We start from the raw sequence: 11,832 nt of genomic DNA, 5'->3' as shown, positions 1-11,832 counted from the left end.
GCTGATTGTAGCCATGAAATTAAAAGACGCTTACTCCTTGGAAGGAAAGTTATGACCAACCTAAATAGCATATTCAAAAGCATAGACATTATTTTGCCGACTAAGGTCCGTCTAGTCAAGGCTATGGTTTTTCCAGTAGTCATGTATGGATGTGAGAGTTGCACTGTGAAGAAAGCTGAGTGCCGAAGAATTGATGCTTTTGAACTGTGGTGTTGGAGAAGACTCTTGAGAGTCCCTTGGACTGCAAGGAGATCCAACCAGTCCATTCTGAAGGAGATCAGCCCTGGGATTTCCTTGGAAGGAATATGCTAAAGCTGAAGCTCCAGTATTTTGGCCACCTCATGTGAAGAGTTGACTCATTGGAAAAAACTTTGATGCTGGGAGGGATTGGAGTCAGGAGGAGAAGGGGACAATAGAGGATGAGATGGTTGGATGGCATCACTGACTCAATGAACGTGAGTCTGAGTGAACTCTGGGAGTTGGTGGTGACAGGGAGGCCTGGAGTGCTGCAATTCATGTGGTCGCAAAGAGTCGGACACGACTGAGCGACTGAACTGAACTGAACTGAACTGAGCGATCTTTTTAATGCAAAAAAAATGCAAAATGTGGATTACACTGATATATTTTTTAATGTGATGTTTTTGGCAAGGAGTGTGGTTTAATGATTACATTTTTTGATTTTAATAACTTTTAATTGTAAATTCATATTATTTACTTAACATGTTACTTAGTCTTTTCACATGAATTTATAAATAATTCATCTATAATTACAGAATAATTTAGGCTATTAGACAGAAATAAACAACAAAAAATAAAGAAGGGAAAAATCACATTAAATCATATAGTCAGAAAATAAATCAGGAAGCAACAGTTAGAACCTAACATGAAACAATGGACTGGTTCCAAATTGGGAAAGGAGTATGTCATGGCTGTATATTGTCACTGTGCTTATTTAACTTATATGCATAGTACATTATGCAAAATGCTCTACTGGATGAAGCACAAACTGGAATCAAGATTGCTGGGAGAAATTTCAATGATCTCAGATATGCAGGTGATGCCACACTTATGGCAGAAAGGAACTAAAGAGTCTCTTGATGAAGGTGAAAGAGGAGAGTGTAAAAGCTGGCTTAAAACTCAACATTCAAAAAATGAAGATCATGACATCTTGTCCCATCACTTCATGGCAAATACATGGGGAAACAATGGAACATGGAGAGACTTTATTTTCTTGGGCTCCAAAATCACTGCAGATGGTGATTGCAGCCATGAAATTTAAAGACGCTTGCTACTTGGAAGAAAAGCAATGACCAACCTAGACAGCATATTAAAAAGCAGAGACATTACTTTGCCAGCAAATGTCCATCTAGTCAAAACTTTGGTTTTTCCGGTAGTTATATATGGATGCAAGAGTTGGACTTTAAAGAAAACTTAGTGCCAAAGAATTGATGCTTTTGAACTGTGGTGTTGGAGAAGACTCTTGAGAGTCCCTTGGATTGCAAGGATATCAAACCAGTCAATCTTAATGGAAATAAATCCTGATAGTCATTGGAGGGGCTGATGCTGAGGCTGAAGCTCCAACACTTTGGCTACCTGATGCAAAGAATTAACTCATTTAAAAAGATCCTGATGCTGGGATAGGTTGAAGGTAAGAGGAGAAAGGGACGACAGAGGATGAAATGGTTGGATGGCATCATCAACTCAATGGGCACGAGTTTGAGTAAGTTCTGGGAGATGGTAAAGGACAGGGAAGCCTGGTTTGCTACAGTCCACAGGGTTGCAAACAGTCAGACATGATTGAGTGACTGAACAATAACAACTACTGTGGGAATTCTAGTGATGATAATGACTCAGATTTGTTTGGTTGCTAGGCTCTGCGTTACACGGAGGCTGCTGACTCTTGTTGAGGGCGTCCATGACAAGAGGCTGTTGGTCTGAGCCCAAAAGAGTCCCAGACTACTGCAGGACCACGAGTGGGTTCTGGTGTAGGTGACTATTGGGCTACAGTTCCCTAAACTGGTCTCTATCCACTGCTGGAATAGGTAGGCTCCTGACATGACTGGTTACCCCAAAGCTGGTATTTGCACACTGATGAGTGGAGCTGGATTCCAGTGAAGCTAACTGAGGAATCCAAGGTTACTTGGAGTTGGCATCAGCTTGCTGGAGCGTGAGGCCATGGCCCTGAAAGTCCTGGGACTGTTGTAGGCTAGTGCAGTCTGGCTGGTTGGTGGTGCCCGTCCTGAAGCTAATAACCTAGAAGGATGATTCCAAAATTGTGCTTGCTAGTACCAATATCTTCTTGATAGAATGACTTCCTGAAAATTGCTTTTGTTAGCATCTATGTCCCCAAGGTGAGTTTCAGTTCCCTCCTGCCTCTCCAGTAGGCTCTCCAAGTTCAGCAAGTGGATATGACTCAGGTTTCTTTCAAATTACTGCTTCTACACTGCGTCTCAGTTCATGTGAAAATTTTTGTGAACATTTTAGGAATGGAGAGCTCTCTGACTTTTCAGAATGCAAACCCTGCTGGCCTTCAAAGCCAGATATTTTAGGAACTCATCCAGCCAGTGCAGGAACCCCAGACTTTAGGAGCCCAATGAGGGGCCCAATTTCTTATTCCTTGTGGAAACTTTGTGGCTATTTTCCCATTTGTGGTTCCCTACTTGGGATATGGGTCTTGATTTTACCACATCTATGCCCTTCCTTCCTTTACTCCTTATGGATTCTTTTTTGAATCTTTAGTTTTAGAAGATAATTTCTGCTAGACTTTAGGTATTTTTATCAACAGGTGCCCTGTAAATAGCTGTAATTTTGGAATGCCCATGGAAAGATGTGATCCGAGGGTATTCCTACTTTGCCTAACTTTTTTTATTTTTTCATCTACACACGCACGCACACACACACACACACACACACACACACACACACACACACACAAAGAGTTCAGTTCAGTCACTCAATAGTGTCTGACTCTTTGCCACCCCGTGTATCACAGTATGCCAGGCCTCCCTTTCCATCACTAACTCTCGCAGTATACTCAAACCCATGTCCATTGAGTTGGTGATGCCATCCAACCTTCTTATCCTCTGTCATCCCCTTCTCCTCATGCCTTCAGTCTTTCCCAGCAACAGGGTCTTTTCCAATGAGTCAATTCTCCATATCAGGTGGCCAAAGTATTGGAGTTTTCAGCTTCAGCATTAGTCCTTTCAATGAATATTCAAGACTGATTTCCTTTAGGATGGACTGGTTGGATCTCCTTGCAGTCCAAGGGACTCTCAAGAGTCTTCTCCGCCGCAGTTCAAAAGCATCAGTTCTTTGGCATTCAGCTTTGTTTATAGTCCAACTCTCATATTCATACATTAATATTGGAAAAACCATAGGTTTGACTAGATGGACATTTGTTGGCAAAGTAATGTCTCTGCTTTTTAATATGCTGTCTAGGTTGGTCATAATTTTTCTTCCAAGGAACAAGCATTGTTTTAATTTCATGGCTGCAATCACCATCTGCAGTGATTTTGGAGCCCAAGAAAATAAAGTCTGTCACTGTTTCCCCATCTATTTGCCATGAAGTGATGGGACTAGGTGCCATGATCTTAGTTTTCTGAATATTGAGTTTTAAGCCAAAACTTAAACACCTTTTCACTCTCCTCTTTCACATTCATCAAGAGGCTCTTTAGTTGCTTTCTGCCATAAGGGTGGTGTCATCTGTATATCTGAGGTTATTGATATTTCTCCTGATAATCTTGATTCCAGCTTGTGCTTCATCCAGCCCAGTGTTTCTCATGATGTACTCTTCATATAAGTTAAATAAGCAGGGTGACAATATATAGCCTTTCCGCATTCCTTTCCTTATTTGGAACCAGTCTGTTGTTCCATGTTCAGTTATAACTGTTGCTTCCAGACCTGCATACAGATATCTCAAGAGGAAGATCAGGTGATTTACTATTCCTATCTCTTTAAGAATTTTCCAGTCTGTTGTTATCTACATAATCAAAGGCTTTAGCATAGTCAATAAAGCAGAAATAGATGCTTTTCTGGAACTCTCTTGCTTTTTCAGTGATCCAACAGATGGTGGCAATTTGGCCTCTGGTTCCTCTGCCTTTTCTAGATCCAGCTTGAAACCTGGCTTGGAGAATTTTGAGAATTACTTTGCTGACATGTGAGATGTGTGTAATTGTGCAGTAGTTTGAGCATTCTTTGGCATTGCCTATCTTTAGGATTGGACTTCCCTGGTGGCTCAGTTGGTTAAGTGTCTGTGAAAACTGACTTTTTCACCTCCTGTGGCTAGTGCTGAGTTTTCCAAATTTGTTGGCATATTGAATGCAGCACTTTCACAGCATCATCTTTTAGGGTTTGAAATAGCTCCACTGGAACTCCATCATCTCCACTAGCTTTGTTCGTAGTTATGCTTCCTGATGCTCCGTCTACTTCACACTACAGGATGTCTGGCTCTAGGTGAGCTATCACAGCATCGTGATTATCTTGGTCGTGAAGATCTTTTTTGTACAGTTCTTCTGCGTATTCTTGCCACCTCTTCTTAATATCTTCTGCTTCTGTTAGGTCCATATGATTTCTGTCCTTTATTGTGCACACACACACATATATAGAGATAGATATAGATATATACACATATCACTTAACATTCAAAAACTCAGATCAGGCTAAATCTTGCTTTGGATTTTTCAACAAATTAAACTAAAATTTATATGTATTGGGAAAAAGTGGAATGAGTTAAACTACTTGATATTAAATATACTGGAATGTAAAATTGAATAACGGATCTATAGAAAAGGAAAGTATATTCCAGAGTATCTAATACAATTCAGCAGTCCTGTAGACAAGATAGAAAAATGAGGGTGGGATGATTTGAGAGAATAGCATTGAAACATGTATATTACCATATGTGAAATAGACAACAGTTCAAGTTTGACGATGCCCAAACAGAGCACTCAAAGCCAGTGCACTGGGACAATTCAGAGGGATAAGATGGGGAGGGAGATGGAAAGGGGGTTCGGGATGGAGGGACACATGTACACCTGCGGCTGATTAATGTCAATGTATGGCAAACACCACCATAATATTGTAAAGCAATTAGCCTCCAATTAAGATAAATAAATTGATTTCAAAAAATAAAATGGGGAAAGATAATATAATTAATTGGAGTTTCACTATTAGTTCACAGAACACATTGAATCATCAATAAAGCTCCTGACTCTCAATTCCAGGCATCAGTCCCTCACTCCTGACCCACACCAGGGCATTTCATATCTGACACATTTTATTCCCTTTTATGAAGCTGAATAATATATACATGTATTAGCAGGATTTCCTGTTAGGTTACTAATTCATCAAAAAGTATACCTCAAAAATGTTTTGTTTCCTAGGAAGAAGTAGTGACAATTATGTTGGCATAAAATTGGATAAAATTAGAGCAAATTTTTTTTCAAATATCTGGAGCTTGTGCTTTTACAGTCTTCAACATAAAAAATCAAAAATATCAACAAAAATATCAACATAAAAATGTTTTTGATCCTCTGTTCCAATCATCATACTAATAATATTTTGTGTAATCACAAATGATAAACCTCATGATTTATTTTGAACATGTATTTCTGGTTTCTAAAATGCAACATATATTGATATTTTTGTTTATGGTTGAATAATTGAACAGAAGAAAGAAACTACATCTTAATACTATATCATTATTATAATTTATTTAGACTCACTAATTTATATTTCTCTGTGAGTTGAGTATATATGTATATATATATTTATTCTTCTACTTATTTATTTCTTGCAGTTATTTTACAATGAATGATTTAAATTTTCTTCTTTAGGCTTACCTGATTGTTAAATATCCATAATAACGCTGCATTTTTATTTTGATTAAAAGCTAAATGTTATCAAAAGAAAAAACAGCAACAAATATATTTAAAACTAAAGAAAATATTTAGTGAATTTGTCATTATTTCTTCAACATTATTATTTATCTTTTGGAAAGTATGTGTATAATTAAGTAGCTCCTTTTATGACTGTGCCATAATTTGATCTATTTTTGTTTTTTGCAATTCAAAATGTTTCTTTTTTGTTTTTCTTTCAAGATTTGAGATATAATTAACATATAACATTTATGTAAGTTTAAATTATATAAAGAGATGATTTTATACATTTACATATTGCAATATTATTACCAGAGTGTTACTGGTTAACACCTGTATCACATCACATAATTATAAGTTCTTTTTGTAATAAGAGTATTTAATATTTAATTTCTTATCACTTTTAAAGTATGTTAAAGGCTATGGTTTTTCCTGTGGTCATGTATGGATGTGAGAGTTGGACTGTGAAGAATGCTGAGTGCCAAAGAATTGATGTTTTTGAACTGTGGTGTTGGAGAAGACTCTTGAGAGTCCCTTGGACTGCAAGGAGATCCAACCAGTCCATTCTGAAGATCAACCCTGGGATTTCTTTGGAAGGAATGATGCTAAAGCTGAAACTCCAGTACTTTGGCCACCTCATGCGAAGAGTTGACTCATTAGAAAATACTTTGATGCTGGGAGGGATTGGGGGCAGGAGGAGAAGGGGATGACAGCGGATGAGATGGCTGGATGGTACCACGGACTCGATGGACATGAGTGTGAGTGAACTCCGGGAGTTGGTGATAGACAGGGAGGCCTGGCGTGCTGCGATTCATGGGGTCACAAAGAGTCGAACATGACTGAGCGACTGAACTGAACTGAACTGAAGTCATTGTTTTTAATTGCAGTCACTATTCTGTATGTTCATTCTCCAGAAATTATTCTTTTTATAACCAGAAGTTTGTAAACTTTGAGCAACATTTCCCCTTTTTCTCCACTCCCAGCCCCTGGTAACCACTATTTTATTTCCTCTTTTCTAAGAATCCCTTTTTTTTTTTTTCCCCCCCCGTGTTAAGAAATAACATAGTCTTTGTCTGAGTGTGTGTGCATGCTCAGTTGCTTCAGTCATGTCCAACTCTTGTGACCCCATGGACTGTCGGACTTAATATAGCACCCTTAAGTTCTACTCATGTTGTTACAAATGGCAAGGTTTTCTTCTTTCTTACTGAATAGTGTCTCACTATATTACTTATGGTGAATAATGCTACAATGAAGATGAGAGTATAGATATTTCTCCAGGATTCTGATATTATTTTCTTTGGATATACACCCAGAAGGGTGATTGCTGAAATATATGGTAGTTCTAGGTTCAGTTTTTGAGAATCGTCCATATTTCTTTTCATAGTTTCTGTAATCATTTGTATCTTTACCAACAGTGCATAAGGAGTCTCTTTTTTTCCATATCCTTACCAATATGTACCTCTTACCTGTTTAATGATAGCCATTCTAACAGGTGTAAGGTAATATTTCATTGTGATTTTAATTTGCCTGATTAGTAATGGATCACCTTTCATGTATTTTTTGGCCACTTGTATTTCTTTTTTGGAAAAAAAAATATCTGTTCATCTCTCTATTTTTTAATCAGATTATTTTTTGCTATTTAGCTGTATTGGTTTCTTATGTACTTTGAATATTAACCCCTAATCAGAAAGATGATATGCAATTTTTTTTTCCATTCTGTAAGTTGCCTGTTTCACTGTTATTGCTTTTCTTGTTTCCTGTGTTTTTGGTATCATGGTCACAAGTTATTGCAAATACCAATGTTAAGTAGCTTTTTCCATAAGCTTTCTTCTAGAAGTTTTATGTTGAGTCTTATCTTTACGTTTTTAATCTATTTGAATTATTTTTTTGTGAGTGGTATCAGTTAGGAGCCAAATTATTTTCCTTCTGTATGTGGCTATGCATTTTCTCCTCCATAAAACCAGTTATTAAACAGACTATTCTTTCCTCATTGAATATTTGTGACTATCTTATTAAGTATTTGTTACCATATATGCCAGGGTTTATTTCTAGGCTCTTGAACTATTGCACTGATTTATGTATATATTTTTATACTATTTTAAAATAGTGTTTTGATTGCTATGGACTTCCCTGGTGGCTCAGATGGTAAAGCATCTGTCGACAATGTGAGAGACCTGGATTCGATCCCTGGGTTGGGAAGATTCCCTGGAGCAGGAAGTGGCAACCCACTCCAGTAGTCTTGCCTTGAAAATCCCATGGATGGAGGAGCTTGGTGCAGGCTACTATCCGTGGGGTCCAGAGTCGGGCACAACTGAGCGACTTCACTTTCTTTCTTTCACTTTCCCTGATTACTATAAGAGTTGCATTTTGCTTGGTAGTATAGTTTGAAATCAAGAAGTGTGATGCTTCTGCTTTGTTTTTCTTTTAGGGAATTGACTTGAATACTTTCCATCTTTAGCTATTCCTTGTGAATCTGGGAATATTTTTTTCACTTCTGCTAAAAATTTCATGGAATTGTAATTTGTATTGAATTAAATTGAAATTATAGATGACTTTGGGTAGTATGAAAAATTTAACAATATTAATTCTTCCAATGTGTGTGTCTTCTCCAATTACTTTTGTTACAGTCATTCATTTTATAGTGCAGAAAGCTCTCATCTCCTTGGTTATATTCAAAGTATTATATTGCTCTTAGTTCTATTGTGCATGAAACTGCTTATTTTATTTTTTCAGATATTTCATTGAAAATATGTAGAAATGCAACATGCTTTGGATATTGATTTTATATTCTGTAACTTTACTAAATATGATGATTAGTTCTAATATATTTTGGTGGAATCTGTAGAATTTTCTATATATAAGTTATATCATCAAAAAACAGAAAATTTACTTATTTTTTTCTGATTTGGATGACTACATTTTTATTGCCTAATTGCACTCTAGGATTTCAAGTTAATCTGTCTTAGAAGAGAAGCTTTCAACATCTCTAGAGATTATTATAAATCATTTCACCTTTTATTCATACAATAAACACATAACATTTATTGATTCACATCTGTTGAACCATTCTTTCACATCAAAGATAAATTCCCAACTGATCTTGATGTATGAGCTCACTGGTCATTTCCCAAAGTCTTGATAACACTGGGCATTATCATTGCTTCTACTTTTTCTAATTTACAGTAAAAAGGCATTGTTGTTTCATTTTGTTTATTTAATTTTGTACTGTGTGCTCAGTTATGTCTGACTCTTTTGTGACCCCATTATCCCACCAGGCTCCTCTGTCCACGGGATTTTCCAGTCAAGAATACTGTATTGGGTTGCCGTTTCCTTCTCTAGGGGATTTCCAGTCCAGGAATTTAACCCTCTTGCATCTCCTGCATTGGCAGATGGATTGGGTTCTTCACTATGCACCACATTAATTTAAACATTATATATGCTTTTGAACTCTTTCTTAACATCCCCATAACACTAGTGGTAAAGAATCTGCCTACCAATGCAGGAGACACAAAATATGTGGGTTCAATCCCTGGTCAGGAAGGTCCTCTGAAGTAGGAAATGGCAACTTGCTCCAGTGATGTATCCTGGAAAGTTCCATGGGCAGAGGAGCCTGGGAGGCTACAGTCCATAGGGCCACAGAGAGTAGGACATAACTGAGCAACTAAGTACACACATACATGCCTTTGGACTTTTTCTTAAGATTAAGACTTTTTCACACTTTCTTGTTGAAGTTTGCATAATTCTTTTCAATTTACTTTTAAGATTCACTTTTAAACTAAGCGAAGAATCTCTTACTAACATATGTTGTAAACAATTTCCTCATATATTTTTCTTAATCTGTGAGAAGAGCTTTATTTTGATATAGAGATTAATTATTTTACAATCAGCTTATTTTGACAAATTGTCACATTCTTCTAGTTTATGTCTCGCACAAATATCAAATCTGTAAAAAAATAACTGTTTTGTGTAAAATATGAGGTAGTGATCTAAGTCACATTTTTAAAAAAATCAATATAGCTTTCAATATTGATTTAAATTTTTCATTATATTTCATTTATACATCTATCTGTATCTGCCATAATAATTATTAAAAATTATAATAGAATGGCCTACATTGATGCAACCAGTTTTCTTTCAACATTTTCCAAGTTATCCCCATGTATAAATTTTAGGCTAATTCCATCAAGTTTATAATAAAAGCTTTAGGGATGGTGGTTGTAAAGTAATTGTGCATATTAATTTGTGAAGATTTGCTATTCTATATATGCTGAAAGACTTCAAGTGATTCGATTTACCTGTATAGTATTTATATATCTACATCCATAAGTAAAACCAGTCTATATCTGTGTTGTATATGTTCAATATTTATATTTGTATAACAGTTTCTGGTGTAAGTACTGAATATATTTTTAAAATTACACTTTTTTCCCATTAGCTCAGGAAAATATAAAATAACATAGAAATGATCTGTTAATTCTATCTGTTAAGCCAGTTGAGTATTTTAGTTCACTGGTGGATATTCAAAAAACAGAAAATACAGAAAAAGGCAGTAAATGCAACTATTTTTTAAAAAAATGACGGAGTTTAAACTTGGAAGTCAGAGAAAACTTGGTTTAATATATTACCTAGGTAAACACTTTACAGCATTAGTTCATGTCTGACCATGGGTGCATGAGAGCCAAGTCACTTCAGTCGTGTCCAATTCTGTGTAACTCTATAGACTATAGTCCCCTGGGCTTCTCTCTCCATGGGATTCTCCAGGCAGGAATACTGGAGTGTGGTCACCATGCCCTACTTCATGGGATCTTCTTGACCCAAGGGTCGAACTCTTGTATCTTATGTCTCCTGCACTGGCAGGTGGATATTTATCACTAGCGCTAACTGGGAAGCCCCAGTTTATGTCTTATTTGGGCATTATAATATTGCTGCTCTCATGTAGGTGGTTTAGAGTCTAGAATATGTCTAGCATATCTAGTTTTCTTATTATTATTATCTAAAAATAGTTGTATAGAGTACTTAAATGACAACAGACAATTTTAAAGATGAACTATAATAAAAATATAAGTTCTGTGCAGTACTAGTAAGTTAATTTATGTAATCAATAACACAACTGCCGATGCAGGAGATGTAAGAGATGTGGGTTCAATCCCTGGATCAGGAGCTTCCCTGGAGGTGGGCATGGCGACCCACTCCAGTAGTCTTGCCTAGAGAATCCCATGGATAAAGGAGCCCGACAGACTACAGTCCATAGGATCACAGAGTCAGACATGACTGGAGTGACTTAGCACACAAAATCAATATAAAAAAGAAAAAAAAATTACCATTACCTCAACAGACAAAAAATTTTCTTTTGGAAAAATATAACATGAATTTTTGTATATAAATTTATGCTCAGTTGGAATTGTAAGTATACTTTCTTTGCATGGTGAAGAATAGCTTTATTAAATGTTCAAAATTATTTAAACCAACAGCTAAAGTATAAAAACACTTAAGAGAAATTTTCATCTGATAGCTAATTCCAAGACAATGCTTTTTATGTGCAGCAGCTCTAATCATAAAATATGATTAAAATATAATCAACATTTAAAAATATTAAATAGCCAGGAAAAATAAGCATCAACATATATAAAACTGTACAAAAATCATTAAATTTTACTAAAGAAAATTTTCAAAATGGATAAATGGAAGACTGTTTTCTCCAAATTAATTTACTAATCAAAAGCTATGAGGTTCTGAGCAGCCTTGAGGTACTGCTCCCTGTCATTGACCTCTTCTCATGAAAATTGCCACATTCACAGCTATCTTAATGCGGTAATCCACAGGATACCAAAAGACCATTTAATAGAGTAAAGAAGTGGAAACTATTTAAAGACCCTGTATAGAAGAATATCTCTTTGGAAGAGGAAAAACATAAAGAGTAACAGAATAAGCTAAACTTTTAATTTGAGGGCATTCA

This window comes from Ovis aries, chromosome 3 (assembly GCF_016772045.2).
Source record: "Ovis aries strain OAR_USU_Benz2616 breed Rambouillet chromosome 3, ARS-UI_Ramb_v3.0, whole genome shotgun sequence".
Taxonomy (NCBI): Eukaryota; Metazoa; Chordata; class Mammalia; order Artiodactyla; family Bovidae; genus Ovis; species Ovis aries.
Note: the sequence above shows the minus strand (reverse complement) of the source record.